The sequence below is a fragment of the Mirounga angustirostris genome, unplaced genomic scaffold (genome assembly GCF_029215605.1).
Source record: "Mirounga angustirostris isolate CCGP_5_RB_7025 unplaced genomic scaffold, mMirAng1.0.hap1 SCAF_2, whole genome shotgun sequence".
NCBI classification, from domain to species: domain Eukaryota; kingdom Metazoa; phylum Chordata; class Mammalia; order Carnivora; family Phocidae; genus Mirounga; species Mirounga angustirostris.
In genome coordinates, this window is record NW_026991710.1 from 115434219 (window position 1) to 115453290 (window position 19072).

The 19072-nt window shown below is 33.7% G+C and overlaps 1 long non-coding RNA gene and 1 pseudogene across 1 annotated transcript in view; one reads left to right on the forward strand and one right to left on the reverse strand.

Annotated features, from left to right (window-relative positions):
• LOC129045976 (uncharacterized) overlaps window positions 1-19072 on the forward strand; it is a 240453-nt gene that overhangs the window by 135558 nt on the left and 85823 nt on the right. The gene's annotated exons all lie outside the window — the stretch shown is intronic.
• LOC123847527 (ATP synthase subunit f, mitochondrial-like) lies at window positions 10839-11113 on the reverse strand (annotated as a pseudogene).

A 19072-nucleotide genomic window follows, 5' to 3' on the forward strand; every position in this document is an offset into this window, starting at 1 on the left:
TAAGAGAATATTATGAAAAAATATATGCAAACAAATTGGGCAATCTAGAAGAAATGCATAAACTCTTAGGAACATTATAAACTACTGAAACTGAAGAAATGGAAAATTTGAACAGACCCATAGCCAGCAAAGAAATTGGGTCAGGAATCAAAAAATCTCCCAACAAACAAAAGTCCAGAACCATATGGCTTCCCAGAGGAATTCTTCCAAACATTTAAAGAAGAGTTAATACCTATTCTCTCAAACTGTTCCAAAAAAATAGAAATAGAAAGAAAGCTTCTAAACTCATTTTACAAGGCCAGAATTACCCTGATTCCAAAACCAGACAAGTAGCCCACTAAAAAGAATTACAGGCCAATATCCCTAATGAACATGGATGGAAAAATTCTCAAAAAAAAAAAAAAAAAATACTAGCAAATTGAATCCAACAGTACATTAAGAGAATCATTCACGGCAATCAAGTGGGATTTATTCCTGGGCTGCAAGAGTGGTTTGGTATTCACAAATTAATCAACATGACACACCACATTAATAAAATTAATAAAAGAAAGTATAAGAACCATATGATCCTCTCAGTATATGCAGAAAAAGCATTTGACAAAGTACAACACCCATTCTTGATAAAAACCCTCAACAAAGTATGGATAGAGGGAACATACCTCAACATCATAAAGGCTATATACGAAAGATGCTAATATCATCCTCAGTGGGGAAAAACTGAGAGCCTTTCCTCTATGTTCAGGAACAAAATAGGAATGTCAACTCTCACCATTGTTATTTAACATAGTAATGGAAGTCCTCACCTCAGAAATCAGACAACAAAAAGAAATAAAAGGCATCCAAATTGTCAAGGAAGAAGTCAAACATGATACACTATGATGCTATGATGACATGATACTCTATGTAGAAAACCCAAACGACTCCACCAAAAAATTGCTAGAACTGATAAATGAATTCAGTAAATTTGCAGAATACAAAATCGACATACAGAAATCTGTTGCATTTTTATATACCAATAATGAAGCAGCAGAAAGAGAAATGAAGGAATCAATTCCATTTACAATTGGATCAAAAACCATAAGATACCTAAGAATAAACCTAACCAAAGAGATAAAAGATCTGTACTGTGAAAAGTATATAACAATTAGGAAAGAAACTGAGGAAGACACAAAGAAATGGAAAAACATTCCTGTGCAGTAAACAATCAACAAAACAAAACATGCTCATGGATTGGAAGAAAAAATATTGTTAAAATGTCTATACTACCCCAAACAATTTACACATTTAGTGCTATCCCTTATCAAAATAACAACAGCATTTTTCACAGAGATAGACCAAACAGTCTTAAAATTTGTGTGGAACTGCAAAATATCCTGAATTGCCAAAGCAATCTTGAAAAAGAAAAGCAAAGCTGGAGGCATGACAATTCTGAATCTTCCAGCTGTATTACAAAGCTGTAGTCATCAGGACAGTATGGTACCAGCACAAAAACAGACACATAGATCAATGGGACAGAATAGAAAACCCAGAAATGGACCCTCAATTCTGTGGTCAACTAATCTTCAACAGGCAGAAAAAAATATCGAAAGAAAAAAAGACAGTCTCTTCAACAAATGGTATTGGGAAAACTGGACAGAAACATGCAGAAGAATGAAAATGGACTGCTTTCTTATGTCATATACAAAAATAAATTCAAAATGGATGAAAGACCTAAATATAAGACAGAAAACTATCAAAATCTTAGAGGAGAACACAAACAACAACCTCTTTGACATTGGCCTTGGCAACTTCTTACTAGACATGTCTCCTGAGGCAAGGGAAACAAAGGCAAAAATGAACTATTGGGACTACATCAAGATAAAAAGCTTCTGCACAGTGAAAGAAACGATCAACAAAACTAAAAGGTAACCTTCAGAATGGGAGAAGATTTGCAAATGACATATCTGATAAAGTGTTAATATCCAGAATCTATAAAGAAATTATCAAACTCAATAGCCCCCAAAAAAAATCCAGTTAAGAAATGGACAAAAGACATGAATAGAAATTTTTCCAAAGAAAACATCCAAATGGCTAGCAGACACATGAAAAACTGCTTCACGTGAGTCATTGGGGAAATACAAATCAAAACCACAATGAGACACCACCTCACAACTGTCAGAATGGCTAAAATTAACAACAGAGGAAACAACAGCTGTTGGTGAGGATGAGGAAAAAGGGGAACCCCCTTATACTGTTGGTGGGAATACAAACTGGTGCAGCCCCTCTGGAAAAAGTATGGAGGTTCCACAAAAAATTAAAAATAGAACTACCCTACAACCCAGCAATTGCACTACTAGGTATTTACCCAAAGGATACAAAAATATTGATTCAAAGGGGCACGTGCACCCTGATGTTTATAGCAGCATTCTCAACAATAGCCAAATTATGGAAAGAGCCCAAATTTCTATCCACTGATGAATGGGTAAAGAAGAGATTATGTATAGGTATGTAATGGAATATTACTCAGCCATCAAAAAGAATGAAATCTTACCATTTGTAATGACCTGGATGGAACTAGACAGTATTATGCTAAGTGAAATAAGTCAGTCAAAGAAAGACAAATACCATGATTTCACTCATGTGGAATTTAAGAAACAAAACAGATGAACATGGGGAAAGAAATAAAGAGGGAGGAAAACCATAAAAGAGACTCTCAACTGCAGAGAACAAATTGGAGGTTGTTGGAAGGGAGGTGGTTGGGGGATGGCTAAATGGGTGATGGGTAATTAAGGAGGGCACTTGTTGTGATGAGCACTTACATGTAGCACCCAAATAACTGGGTGTTATATGTAATAAATGAATCACTAATTCTACTCTTGAAACTAATATTACACTATATATTAACTAACTAGAATTTAAATGGTTTTATATTTTTTATTTCAAATTCCATTTGTTTATTGTAGATATATAGGAAAGTGATTGACTTTTGTATATTAATCTTGTATCCTGCAACATTGCTATAATCCCTTTTTAGCTCCAGGAATTTTTTTGTTGATTCTTTTGGATTTTCTACATAGATGATCATATCTACAAACAAAAACAGTTATTTCTTTCATCCAAATCTGCATAACTTTTATTTCCTTTCTTGACTTAGTGCATGAACAAGAACTTCTAGTATGATGTTGTAAAGGATGGATGAGAGGGGTCACCCTTGCACTGTATATGATTTAAATAGGTCAGCTTTAAGTTTATCACCATTATGATATTAGCTGCAGTTTTTTTGTATATATTCTTTCTGCAACTAAGACAACTATCTTCTATTCTTTTTTTTTTTAGATTTTATTTATTTATTTGAGAGAGAGAGAGTCCGAGAGAGAGCACAAGCAGGATGAGGGGAGAGGGAGAAACAGGCAGGGAGCCTGATGTGGGACTTGATCCCAAGACCCCAAAGGCAGACACTTAACCGACTGAGCTGCCCAGGCACACTTCTATTCTTATTTTACTGAGAATTTTTCTCATGATTGTTAGATTTTGTCAAATTGATTTGATCATATGACTTGTTCTTTTTTAGTCTGTTTATATGATGGATTATATTAATTGTTTTTCTAATCTTGAACCAGTCTTCCATACCTAGGATAAATATGACTTGATCATGATGGATAATTCTTTTTATACGTTGTTGGATTTGATCTGCTAATTGAAGTTTCCTAAGAATCTTCCCATTTTTGTTGGGAAATGTGCCATAGTCAGATTAATTATCTATACACTGGAGGTCATATGATTATTCAGAATCTGTAATTTGATATTAGCTTGATCTTCAGATTGTGAATGAACATATATCCTCAAAATAATATATTAGTACTTCCAAATTAATTAAGTATACATTTCTTCTCTAAAGACTCTGGCAACAAGGAGGAAAATTTAAATATTCCTGTGAAAGCACAATATTGTAAACTCTAAATGTATATTAGAGATTGTCTCACATGATTGCACATTGGTTCTAGCTTCCCCCCCCCAATTTTCTTCTTTTTAAAGAGTTTTTTGAAATGGTTATTGAAAAGTAAGCATTAGCCAGATTGAACACAGAATACTGATCCTCTGAACACAGAATATCAATCTCTCTTAGTTTCTTGCATAGTTTGAATTAATACCATAATGGACAGAACTGATGCTATTGAAGGCAAACCTCCATGTTGTTCTATATAGCCTAAAGTTAACCCCCGGATTCATCACCTTTTCTCCAAGGCCATACTGGACTATTAAATAATTTGTGGGTACTTACACACTTGCCTGTAATATATCTTTCATTAAAGCTGAATTTTTTTTTAATTTATTTGACAGAGAGAGAGAGTGCACAAGTAGGCAGAGCAGTAGGCAGAGGCAGAGGGAGAAGCCGGCTCCCCGCTGAGCAGAGAGCCCCATGTGGGGCTGGGTCCCAGAACCCTGGGATGATGACCCAAGCTGAAGGCAGATGCTTAAGAGACTGAGCCACCCAGGTGCCCCTAAAGCTGAAATATCTTGATTTTTCTCAAGCTATATGATATTGATTTAAATTAACCACTAGGGTGTGTAGGTAATTTTAAAAGTTCCTCTCGGTATAAATATTAAAACAGAACAAAGAGCAGATTTGAATAACATCCATTTTCCAATGGTTTGGAAAAGGATATAGACTCCCATTTAAACACTCCCATTAAAATACTCTGGAAAGGGTAAAACAGCAATATTTCTTCTTAAATTTTTAGATAACATTTGTTCTTAAAGTCTTACTTTTATTCTGCTCGCACTTTGAGGTCCTAAAGCTGTATCACCATATCTTCCTAACATAATTCTATTGCCCTTTAAGTTTTGATTAGCAGGTTTAGTTATGGCATTACTTTATGCACCAGTGTCTAGCAATTCCAGTAAAGTTTCTTCCCCATAACTGGACAAGGCAAATAGACTTGGGTTCCCTGCTGGGGTTGTACTAAGAGATCCTAAGCCATCCTGCCATTCAAAATTATAGCATCTCCTTTTATTGGATAAGAACCATATTTCAATCTAAGAAGATAACTGCCTATCTCTCATGTTTGTTCTTTTTAACACACAGGATCAGGAACTATAATTTGGAGGCCTTGGCAGCCTTGAGATTTTTATCAATTACTTTTGTTTTCTTGAAAGCAACCAAAAGCAACCAAATTACCATACTAAGTGTCTGACTTCCCCCTTGGTTTGAATGTATTTTGAATCCACTTAGCTACCCTCCCTGACCACCTCCGATTTCCGTTGATACGTGTTTCCTCCTTTCAGTAGTCACAATGATTGAGTGAGGACCTCAAAGCAGAGGTTGTCAAGAAGCCACTTTGCCTTTACAGATTCTCCATTCTGCCATTCCTCATCTTTTTCCCAAATCAAGACTTAGCAATTATTTATACTATAGAGTCAAGAGTATTACAGTTACCTTGCTCACACTACTAACAGCAGCAATTGAACAGTCAATAATTGAAAGAACATCCACAGGGTAAACTCATGGAAGGTGTTCATAAAGATAAAGGATATGGTACAGCGAGAGAAAGAAAGTACAGGAAATCATCTTAGGGTTCAGAAAACTTCCAAACACAACCCCTAGAGATTTTTCTCAGTGACGTAGAATGTGTTTCATCTTTAAACTATGTGATACGCTTTGCTTTCTGGGGATCCAAAGCAAAGTTGTTAAAGGGATCTTCTAAAACCAACTAGGAAAGTATCTAAAAGCAGGCTGTGTAACCAGTTAAACAAGGTGTAAACCATTAATGTATACATTTTCAGTAAACAATGGAGACAAGAGCATAGATTGTTTCCAGGAAAATTGTGAAATTTCAATCAAACATTAAAAAGTACTAGCTAGCACAATTTATTCTTATCTTGGTCAAGTATTAGTTTCAGATTTCTTTTCTTTTTTTTTAAGATTTTATTTACTTGACAGAGAGAGACACAGTGAGAGAGGGAACACAAGCAGGGGGAGTGGGAGAGGGAGAAGCAGGCTTCCCGCTGAGCAGGGAGCCTGATGCAGTGCTCGATCCCAGGACCCTGGGATCATGACCTGAGCCGAAGGCAGACACTTAACGACTGAACCACGCAGGCACCCCTAGTTTCAGATTTTCAAGCATTACCCAGTATAAGCAGAGAGCTACCTCAAACCAGTTTTAAGGTAAACCAATTTTTACACAACTATTCTTAATTTGCAGAGATCTTCTGTTTATCATGAAACAGTGTTGAATTTTGTCAAATTCTTTCTCTGCATATATTGAAATAACTATGCCCTTCTTTATTTAGTGACATGGCAAACCAGATTGGTTTTTAAAAATTGTTTTATTAGCCTTATTTCTTAAAACAGTTACAAGTTTACAGAAAAGTGAACAGAAAGTACATAGAGCATAGACTTCCTGTATGTTTCCTTTCCCTCAACCCATAGCTTTTCCCCTACTATTAACATCTTGCACTGGCATACTACATTTGTAACAAGTGATAATTCAGCATTGCTACAATACTATTAACCAAAGACCATAGTTTACATAGGGTTTATTTTTTGTGTTGTATAATTTTAATAGGTTTTGCTACACACATAATGTCATTAAGTATAGTACAGAGTACTTTGAATATTATCTCCTAGCTTAACTTATTTGTCCCTCTGCCCTCTACTCTACCCTCAGCCCCCACCCCTTAAGCATGGGCAACCACTGTCTTTTTACTGTCGCTATAGTTTTGCATTTTCCAGAAGGTCATAGAATTGGAATCATATAGTATGAAGTCTCTTCAGACTGAAATTTTACTTAGCAATATTCATTAAAGGTCCTCCCCCCATGTCTTTTCAGGGATGGAAAGTTCACTTATTTTTATCACAGAATAATATTCCATTCAATCGATTGATATACCACAATGTATTTATTCATTCATCTATTGCAAGAATCTTAGATAGTTGATTGCTTCTGAGTTTCGGTGTTATGAGTAAAGGTGCATTTGTATGCAGGACAGAAGTTTGTTTGATTGTTTTGGATATAAGTTTTCACCTTCTTTGGATAAGCACCTAGGAGTGGTGCACAATTGGTGGATTATATGGTTAGACTCTGCTTGTAAGAAACTGCCAAACTATAATCCAAAGTGGCTGTACCATTTTGCATTCTCACCAGCAGTTGCTCCATTACCTCACTAGCATTCAGTGGTGCCAGTGTTCTGGATTTTGTATCTCATTGTTGTGTTAAATTGCATTTCCCTGATGTCAAATGATGGGGAGCATCTTTTCACATGCTCATTTGCTATCTTTGTATCTTCTTTTTGAGGTACCTGTTATAATTTTTGGCCCATTCATTGATCGGATTTTAAGAGTTCTTTATGTCTTTGGATACAAGGTTGATTTTTTATGTTAAACAAACTTGCATTTCTGGAATTCCACTGGGTTACAATGTATTATTCTTTTTATATATTGTTGAATTAGATTTGCTAATATTTTGTTAAAGAATTTGCATTGATGTTCATGAAGCTATTAGTTTGTAATTTATTTTTGTAATACCTTTGCCTGGTTTTGGTACCAGAGAGATCTTGGCCAAATAAAATGGGATGCCTACTGATCTATCTCTGAAAAGTATTAATCTTGGCTTCATATTATTTCTTCCTTAAATATTTGATACAATTCAACAGTGAACCAATCTGACCTTGGAGTTTTATTTGTGGGAAAGTTTTTATTTTGATTTCAATTCCTTTAATAGAAATACAAGGATTAAGATTTTCTATTTATTCTTGCTATCAGTTTTAGTAATTTATGTCTTTCAGGAATTTCTTCCTTCTTTTTAAGTTGTCAATATTAGTCTAACATGTCAATAAAGTTCTAATATTCCCTCATATTTTTAATTTCCTTATGGCCCTTTAGTGGGGTCCACTCTTTCATTCTTGGCATTGATAATTTTGTTCTCTTTCCTTTTTTCTTATCATTCAGTGTAGGGGCCTCTCTTGTTGATGTTTTCTAACAACTTTGGACTTTCTTAATTTTTCTCTATTTTTCATCTGTCTTATATTAATTTCTAATCTTGTCTTTATTTTCTATCCTTCTACTTACTTGAATTTAATGGTTCTTTTTCTAATTTTTAAGGTGGGAGCTTTGCTCAGTAATTTTATACTCTTCTTTTCCAATAGAAACATCTAAATTTGTGCATTTTCCTTTGTTTCTATAGTTAAATTCTTTAAATTTTTAAAATTTTGATGCTTTTTTAAATTATCCAGTTCAAAATATTTCCCCATTCCCTTTATTATTCTTTTTATCTATAAGATATTTAAGTGTACTTTGTCTGATTTCCAGATATTTGAGGACATTTCTGGATGTTATATTTTATTGCTTTCTAATTTATTTCTTTTGTAGTGAGAAAAGATTCCTTGGGAGATTATTTGTTTTTGAAATATATGGAGACTTATTTTTAAATACAGCATGGAGTCATTCTTGCTGAATGCATTATGTGTACCTGAATGTGCATTCTGAAGTTAGTGGATATAATATTTTTTTAAGTGTTAATTAGATTAAGGTTGTTGATAGTGTCAATCAAATATTCTATATCCTTGCTCATTATTTTTGTCAAGTTCCCTTTATCAATAACGGAAGTAAGGGGTGCCTGGCTGGCTCAGTCAGTTAAGCATCTGACTTTTGGTTTCAGCTCAGGTCATGATCTCAGGATTGTGGGATTGAGCTTCATGTCAGGCTCCATGCTCAGTGTGGAGTCTGCTTGAGATTATTTCCCTCTCACTCTTCCTCTGCCCCTCCCCCCAACTCACATGCACTCTCTCTCTCAAATAAATAAATAAAATCTTTAACAAAGTTTATTTTCTTTTAAATCTCCACCTATTATTGTGGATTTATTTATTCTTACATAGGTATTGTCAATTTTTGCCTCATATATTTTAAAGCTCTGTTGTTAAGTGCATATATATTCATAATTGTTATATCTATACAATATATTGACTTTTCAATTATTCAATAAGGAAAATTGAGCTCTTATTGTTAGTTCTTGCCTTTTTGCAAGTTTAACAGTATTTCCCTTTTGTTTGGATTGTTAGGCCCATTTATATTTAATATAAGTATTAATAGGGTTGGTTGTATTTACTTTTGCCATTTGCTTTTTGGAAGGTAGAGTTACTTCTATGCTTTCATTTATTTATTTATGTCATTTTTTTGTGTTGATCAAATTCTCTTGATTTGGGAAAATTTTTTAGGAGTTTCCATAATTTACATAAGTTTTAGGAATGCTTGGAGAGATCTCCATAACATAATTTATTGAAAAAAAATTTAGAAGAAATTTAGAAGAGTGTATTTATTATGGTATTTTGTATAAAAAAAGTCCAAAACATTCTATATATACTTGTGTACATATATGTATCAATATTTATATATCTCTCTATACACACATGTGCACACACATACACATATGGCTGACACAAAATATGGAAGAATACATAGAACATTTGAAAGAGGACAAGAAGGAAGATGATAAGTAAAACATACAGGTTAGGAGAATTTCTTCATTGGAATTTTACCTTATATAATAATTATAGAAATACTATAATATCAGTACTTAGAACAAATTATTATGTATATTTTCAAAATTACTTTTAGTTGTTAAACATATATCCTTGCTTTCATATAATATACATATACCTGCACATGCAATATGTGTGTGTGCATCCACACAAGATCAAATGTGATTTTATTTATCTGAAAAGATGGCTTCAGAATCAGTTTCTGCATTTTGGTTTTGTTATTTTATATATTTTAATTAATTTAATATTTTAATTAAAATATTTTAATTTAATTAAATTTAATTTAATATTTTAATTACTGTTAATGGAAAAAATAATATGACTCTTTTAAGAAAATTAAATAATCATCAAAATTCATTCAAAAATATTTCTTGAGTACCAGACAATATTCTAAATTATTTGTGTTGTTTTATGAAAATAATTTTGGGAATAAAAATGCAAATTAAGGTAATTATGTAACTTCCTCCTTGTCTTATATATTTTACCATGAAAAAATAATAGAAAAAATATATTTTTCTCAAATATAAGTAGCTTCTTTATCATAAAACTAAATCAATGTCATTGGCATAGAAAACAATATTCATCTCTCCAAACTAGCCAATGCTGCACAGCAAATAAAAGTAGCTTCTATTTGCTTAAAAGACTTGTTACTTTTCCTTAGCTAAATAAGTGACTCACAATTTGAAAATGGCTTTTTGTTGTAAAACAGTAGTATACATCTCTTGATGTATATAGTTTTGCTTCATAATTGTGGGTTTATCCCAACATATATGTACATGAATTTATTATTTATATTAAAATGCCAAATAGCCTCAAAGCAGCAAAAGCTAGAAAAAAAATAATGTCAAAATATACATGTCAATAATTTAGTTATTTATATGGTCCCACTGGATTTATTTCATATGGGAAACAAACTTGATTCTTTAAAAAATAAACTGAAAATTTGGATCAATTGAAGTTTGAATTAATTTCAATGCTCAAAGCAAAATTACATCGGAAGGACAACATTGCAACTACTGCAAATAATAAAAATGTATAAATTTGGCATTTATTATTTTTGTAGACTACTAATGTAAACTAGCCTATAATCTTTATTTTGAGTAGAGTAAATGTATTAATAGTTAGTCCTATTTATGAATTCCACTCAACAGAATTAAATAAGTCCATGTTGAACATATACAATGTACAGAAACTTAGCTAAATACTTCAAAATATAGAGATGAGCATTCATCTTTTATTGGATGTTAATATGAAAGGATTCAAGGGTGCCAGGCAAAGGTCATGGTCAGGAATGCCAGATGTGCCTCCACACTGGGGCCTCTTCAGTGGTACTTTCATAGCCGCTCGTGTTTGAGTTCCTTGTAACACAACAGTAGTTGAAAAGCACATAAACTGCCAGCACTATAGAAATCCCAGCAACGCCCCCTTTCTTCACATTGACGTACTTGTTGTAATACTGCTGGTAACCTCTTTGAAATGCTCCAGCAATGCCCTTAGGGGTGAAATCCAGCATCAGTATCCAGCTGGGCAGCTCTCCTAGTTTCACATCCATGAGCATCTTCTCCTTCACTGGTACGACTGACGCCATCTTGGAGTCCTGGGTCCATAATATTAAATATAATGATAATCAGTGATATTGGAAATTCAAACTGCTGTAACTTTTTGGAGAAGAGAAAAATCACATAAAGTTGGATGGGACAGAAAATTCTTCAGTGTGACAGAAGTGATAGAAGGAGAGTGGAAACAATATGAGGATAAGAGGAAAGCAGACAGATGCCTACTCTGCCAGTTTATTTATTAATATTAATGACAAATCTGATTTGTTGATACTCTGTACTTCCTTTTAAAGATGAAGCTTAAAGAATTGAAGTGAATCTCCTTTCCAGTATTTAGCTGAGATGTTTAGAAACCAACAGGGACCCCACAAATATTCCTCTTTTAAAACCCAGGACAACTAATAGGCTAGCTATTTTTCTGTGTCCTCCTTTTTCTTCTGAAACAAATCACAAATAGCTAAGCTATTTTTGAAACAGTCTAAGGAGTGGAACAATTTCCTAATTACCAACATTCTTGTTTCTGTCAGACACAGATACACAGCCTATTTTACCCATTGCACATCCTTTTTTGAAAGAATTTTGCATATCATTACCTTAAACCACTGTGAAAATATTTTTTAAAAGTAATAATCAGAGAAATATGGATTTAAAAGGTTATTTTAATGATGTTTCTGATCCATTTTCACATTATTTCAGAAGTTAGCTGTGGTAGGCATCCTCTAAGATGGCTTGCAATGATCCCCACCCCTTGGTATTCATGCCCTTGTGTAATTTTCTGCCCTTCAGTGTGGACTAAGTTCAACTTCCTTCTTACAAGGAGAATTGGAAGAAGTGATATGTCACTTCTGAGATCAGGAAATAAAACTGACTTTAGTTGCCCTGAGGAAAATTAAGAGCCACATTATGAAGCATCCCTATGAAGAGGCCTACTGGGCAAGTGACCAAGGCCTGCCAACAGCCATATGAGGGAGCTTGTGAATGGGATCCCTCCCTCCAGTAGAGCCTTTAGAAGAGACCACAGCCTCTGTCAAGACCTAGACTGAAACCTTAAGGGAGACCATGAACCAGAGACACCCAGATAAGCTGTGACCAGATCCTGACCCAGAGAAACTGTGGGTGATAAATATTTGTTATTTTTAATAGCTAAATTTTGAGACATTTTGCTCCCCAGAAGTAAATAAATAATACATTAGCATAAAACATCACTCTTTCACTTAATGACAGAGAAATCTTCCCTCCAACCTAAATGTCCCTAATTGTCATGGAGCATCTAAACTTGCTGAATTCAAATAACATTTGAAATATTATTCAAGTACTCAAATGAGGTAGCCAAAGACAGCAATAACCATTGGAAAGAAATTTGAAATGAATCAAAATATATGAGAAAAACTATATTATCTTGGAAATGAGAATGTAATTTGAGAAAATGTTTTATTTTTATGCATAGTATCTGGAAAGACACTTATAATTTAGGTTTCAGAGATCCAGGCAATATCATAAAAACATATAAAACACTTTGAATAATTACATTACAAAGACCTGGTATATTGTCCCTTTAGTATTATGCATGTGCTTTTTTTATTCATTCATGTAATAGATGTTGGGATACTTAATACCTTTTTGGGACAGTATATCAACACAATTTAGTACAGAATTTGAATTCTGCAGAGTGGTGCATATTATATTGAATATGACTTGATATATGATAATGCCCTATTTGGATGGAACATAAGGCTGCAAGCTTTAAAAAAGAGTACAATTATAAATATGTGAATACACTCAGCCATTGCTCTTACAGCAGGTCATTTTTATCTTTTAATCGTTCTGTATTCTGAGTAACTTACAAGAGACATCAAGGTCTAAATCATGTTTTGACTTCCGTTTGTAGATATCAGAGTTCACTTTGCTCACTTTTTTCCTGAATCCAATTCTCTAAGACAAAAAAAAATGAGAAATAGAAAATTCACCTTTAATAAAATTAGGACCAAACCCACACACACACCTCAGACCTGGAATAAGATTGCCAACCAGCAGCAACTATTGAATCAGTATAATGAAGAGAGACAAGAGAAAAAAACTGTCTCTGCGTATCTACATCAGAGTGAGAGGAGCACGGAGAATTACAAGTTTTATGTCACTTTCCAAAGGGCCACTTTGAGGTGTTCTTCATTGAAATTGCAATGTTTGAATAGACAGGCAAGGAGATGTCTTTAAATCATATTCATCATAGAGGTGTGTCAGGGGAAAGGGGGCTGGAAAAGAGCCCACCCCTACATACTGTCTGGGCAAGAAGCACGCTGGTAGGAGGCAAGGTGAAGGAGCATGCAGAAATGCAGTTTTCAAGCTTGTCCGCTGAAAGGAAGAAAATGCCACATTGACATACAATGAGCCAGTGAAGGAAAACTGAGAGCCAAAGGTACTGCTTACTACCTCAAGGAAGAAAAATTTGGAAACCACAGAAAAAATGTCCAAGATGAGCTCTTACAGCTCATTGACCTTTTTCCCCTCTCAAAAACACTTCTGCAAATAGCTGATTCTTGGAGAATGGTCTCTCTTCAGGGATGAGTGAAACCTAAAAGGGACTGAGCAAAGCAACTTATATGCTATGACACCTCCAAATACACAACCTCTGGTGGATAAACACAGAACGATGAATTATATCACAAAGTAGATCAAATTTTAAAAATCAGTGAAACAAAGCACAATGAAAAATATGGCTTCTTATATGGCCTCAAACAGGCAATGACAGGGGTGCCTGGGTGGCTCAGTTGGTTAAGCGTCTGTCTTCAACTCAGGTCATGATCTCAGGGTCCTGGGATCGAGTCCCCAACTGGGCTCCCTGCTCAGCGGGGAGTCTTGTTTCTCCCTCCCCCTGCTCTTGCGCTCTCGTTCTCTCTTGCGCGCGCTCAAATAAATAAATAAAATCTTTAAAAAAGAGAGAAAGAGAGAGACAATGACAAGCTAACATATATAGACGATAAGTGAGCAAACTGGTTCCAGGAAATAAATTGAAAGAAAAAAATATGTAATCAAATCCAAATAGTATCACTGGTCAAATGTCTGCACATACACAAAATCAAATTAGTTAACACTGTATCTTGCAACTTTGCTGAATTAGTTTATTTACTCTAATAGTTTTTTTGGAGATTCTTTAGTGCTTTGTGGAATAATTCAGAGCAGGGATTCTGGTCAATATGACTGACTACAAATCCTAGGTTCACTGAATAGAGCTATGTGACTTTGAGTCAGTCACTTAGGTTCTCAGTGTCTCAATTTCCTCATCTCTAAAGTGCAAATAATAGTACATTTTCAAAAAGTTACTTCTAGAATGAAATCAGTTAATACTTATAAAAGACTTGGTATGAAGTCAGGTATATAGTAGTATTATACATATGTTAAATAATTAAAGAGCATTAAAATTAACAAAACAAGAATTCTAGAAAAATATCAGCAGCTTCTATTTATGTACTAGCCAATAATAGATGAAATATTCCCAATAAAATTAAGTATGTGGAGAAAATAATTTTGGTAGGATACAAAGATATGTTTGTCTACTTACATACACTGAGCACATAGAATATACTTTGCAACCACTCAAAAAATACTTCATTTACATATACATTTACCATGATTCCTAGACATTATTATTAATGAAAGAGTAAAACCACTTTTTTCTGACTCAAATGTAATAACACTAGAAATAAATACAATAATAAAAATAGAAACTGAAAAGAGACACCCCCAAAAAAAATACCAGGTAGAAATGTAAAACCTAAATATTAACTCTTAAAAAAAACTATAAAATTGCAGAATATAAAGGCAATAACACTACTTATTAGATCTTTTGTGATACTGGTAAAAATGTTCAGATGAAAAATTAATATTATATATACCTATGTTACAAGAAAAGGAAAAAAAATGGAATCAAAGTGAAACAGAATTTATGTAATCATTAAAAGAACAGCAAAATTAAAAAAATGAATAGGGAAGAAAATAATTTTAAAATATAAAAATAAATATTTATAAAATAGAAATCAGAAAAAAATGGCAAAATTTAAGCACAAATAATATTAGAAAGGTAAGTGGCAGATTTATTTTTACTACCTCTCTCAGCATTATGAGTTAATTTGAAAACCTGGACTTAGAAAAACTGGACCCAAAAGAGATGGAAAATCTAAAAGAATAATTTTAAACTGTTTGAAAAATTATTAAAGAACTATCCTTCAAAAATGTTATGTCCAGATTGTTCATAGGTGCATTCTTTTCTATTAGGGGATAGACAGTTCTTATTATATTTAAATTTGTCTAGATCATAGAGAAAGGTAGAAATTTGTACAATTCCTTTTAGAAAGCTAGGAAAATGCTATCACCCAAACTTGAAAATGGTAAAGAATAAATTGAAGAAAATTACTAACCAATATTACTATAAATACCAGTCCAAAAATACTAAATGTAATATTAATACATAAGTATCATGAAGTGAGTGAATTTTATCTAATGAATGTAGATTCTTCAATATTAGGACATACATTAATTTTACTGATTCAAAGGAGGAAAACAGATAATAGGTGCTAAAAGAGACACTTGAACTTCTGCATTCATTAATGAAAACAAACAGACTCATATGCACACTTTACCTAAAATGAAGGTGAGTTGTGGGGAATATAGTTTGACATCTTTAAGGAATAATTGGCTAGCAAATAAGAAATTAAAATACATTATCTCAGCTAAATATCATTTTTATGAAAACACAGTTTTTCAAAAAACAATTATTTTAAATACTCTGATGGTATCAGGTAAGCCACTTATGTAAGCAGTATATAAATAAGAATACTTTTGGCAGATGCTGTTGTTGCATTTCTGTAAAACTCTGTAAAACTCTGAAAACTCAACCAAAATATGGTAGATTTCTATTAAGAAACTGTTTTAGGGTGGTTAGCTACACAATTAATTAAAAAGTCATTTGCGTAATAAATATAACAAAATCTAATGAGAAAAAGACCTCATTTGCAGTATTTCTTTTTTTTTTTTTTTTAAGATTTTTATTTATTTATCTCAGGGTCCTGGGATCCAGCCCTGCATCGGGCTCCCTGTTCGGTGGGAAGCCTGCTTCTCCCTCTCCCTCTCCCACTCCCCCTGCTTGTGTTCCCTTTCTCGCTGTGTCTCTGTCAAATAAATAAATAAAAATCTTTTTTTAAAAAAAAGAAGCAGGCTTCCCTCTGAGCAGGGAGCCCGATGTGGGGCTGATCTCAGGACCCTGGGATCATGACCTGAGCCGAAGGCAGACACTTAACGACTGAGCCACCCAGGTGCCCCACAGTATTTCTTAAAAGAAAGAAAATAGGGAGGGAGAGAGGGAGAAAGAAAAAAAGTCAAGAAGAGAAAAAAAGATTGTAGCTGATATCCAGTGGCAATGTACTTAGGAATTGAAGATCTATATAAAGAAAACTTGAAATTTTTGTGTAGGACATAAAATAAAATTTGAATAATGGAATCATAAAACATCGTTTTTGATTAGAGTTCTTTATATTTAAGTATGTCATTTCTCCCCTAAATAATCTGAACTGTAATCCTATCAAATAGTCTCTGGAACTCAATAGTTCTAATGTTAAAGTTTTTAACAACAAAAAAACTTTTTTTTCTTTTTAGAAAAGCCAGGATATTCTAAAGGGAAAATAAGTAAAAGGTTAATAAGGTTTTTATTATTAAAATAGCTTCATATTGGGCGCCTGGGTGGCTCAGATGGTTAAGCGTCTGCCTTCGGCTCAGGTCATGATCCCAGGGTCCTGGGATTGAGTCCCACATCGGGCTCCCTGCTCCTTGGGAGCCTGCTTCTCTCTCTGCCTCTCTCTCTCTCTCTCTCTGTCGCTCATGAATAAATAAATAAAATCTTTAAAAAAAAAAATTAAAAAAAAAATAGCTTCATATTGGCACATAAACATATTAATGGTGCTAATTACAAAACTGAGAAACAAACATGAACAAGCATAGGCATATAATATATGACAAATTTCCATTCCAAATTAGTGAAGAAAATACAAGGACTTTGTAAATGTGGGAATACATAGCTAGCCATCAGAAAGAAAGAATGCTGACTTTTACTACTCTTGAAACAAACAATAATTGCAAATAAATCAAAGATTTAAATATTAAAACCAAAATCTATAAAAATGCTAAAATAATATAAAGGCATATTGTGGGTACAGTTCTAGACCACCACAATAAAGTAAATGTTGCAATAAAGCAAGCCAAATGAATTTTTTGCTTTCCCAGCGCATATAAAAGTTATGTTTACATTACACTGCAGTATATTAAGTGTTCAATAGCATTATGTCTAAAAAATATACATACCTTTATTTTTTTGAGTTTTTATTTAAATTCCAGTTAGTTAACATATAGTGTAATATTAGTTTCAGGAGTACAATATAGTGATTCATCACTTCCATACATCACCTGGTGCTCATCACAGCAAGTGCACTCCTTAATCCCCATCATCTGTTTAATCCATTTCCCCTTTGGTAAGCATCAGTTTGTTCTCTGTAGTTGAGAATCTGCTTCTGGGTTTCCTCTCTTTTTCTCTGCCCCCACCTTTGCTCCTTTGTTTTGTTTCTTAAATTCCATATATGAGCAAAATCTTATGGTATTTGTCTTTCTCTGACCGATTTATTTCAATCAGCATAACTCTAGCTCCATCCATGTCGTTGCAAATGGCAAGATTATATTTTTCTTATGGTAGAGTAATATTCCATTGTATATGTACCACATCTTATTTTTTTTCTCAAATAAAGGGTTAGGATTAAGATTAGGGCCGGGGTGGAGGAGTATTATATACCTTAATTTAAAAATACTTTATTGCTAAAAAAAACAATACTTTATTGCTAAAGTATGCAAATCACCATCAGTGAATACTAATATTTTTGCTTATGGTGGGTTTTTACCTCAATGTTGATGGCTGCTGACTGATCAGAGTCATGGTTGCTCAAGGTTGGAGTGGCTATGGCAATTTCTTAAAATAAGACAACAATGAAAAAATTTAAAAAATAAGAGAACACTGAAGTTTGCCATATCAGTTGACTCTTCCTTTCACAGTGTCTCTGTAGCATGCGATGCTGTTAGATAACATTTTACCCACAGTATAACTTATTTCAGAATTGAAGTCAAACTTCTCAAACCCTGCCACTGATTTATCAACTAAGTTTATGTAATATTCTATTTTTTTATGAGAGAGAGAGAGAGAGCATGTGCATGCACTCAGGGAGAGGGGCAGAGGGAGAGGGAGATAGAAAATCTTAAGCAGGCTCCACGTTCAGCACAGAACCCGATGCAGGGCTCAATCCCATGACCCTGAGATCATAACCTGAGCTGAAATCAAGAGTCAGAAGCTTAACAAATTGAACCACCCAGGCGCCCCAAGTTTGTGTAATAGTATAAACCCTTTATCACTTCAAAAATCTTTACAGCATCTTCAGGAATAGCTTCCATCTCAAGAAACCACTTTTTTGTTCATCCATAAGAAGCAATTCCTCATCTGTAAAGATTTTTTACTACATCTTTAGTTATTTCCTCTGCTAAAGTCTTGAGTCCCTCAAAGACATACATAAAGGTTGGAATTAACTTCTTCCTCAGTCCTGTTCATGTTGATATTTTGACCTCCTCCCCCAAATACAAATGTTCTTAGTGGATGAATGGTGAATTCTTTCCAGAAAGTTTTCTATTCACTTTGCCCACTTCCATCAGAGAAGTCATTATTTATGGCAGCTAGAGCCTTATGAAATATATATAAGCCTTGAGAGTTGAGATGATTTCTTGACCCATGGGCTGCAGCATGGATGTTATGTTAGCGGGCATGAAAACATTGTTAATCTCATTACATCTTCATTAAAGCTCTTGGGCAACCAGGTACATTGTCAATGAACAGAATATTCTGAAAGGAATCTTTTTTCCTAAATAGGTCTCAACGGTGGGCTTAAAATATTTAGTAAACCATATTACAAATAGAT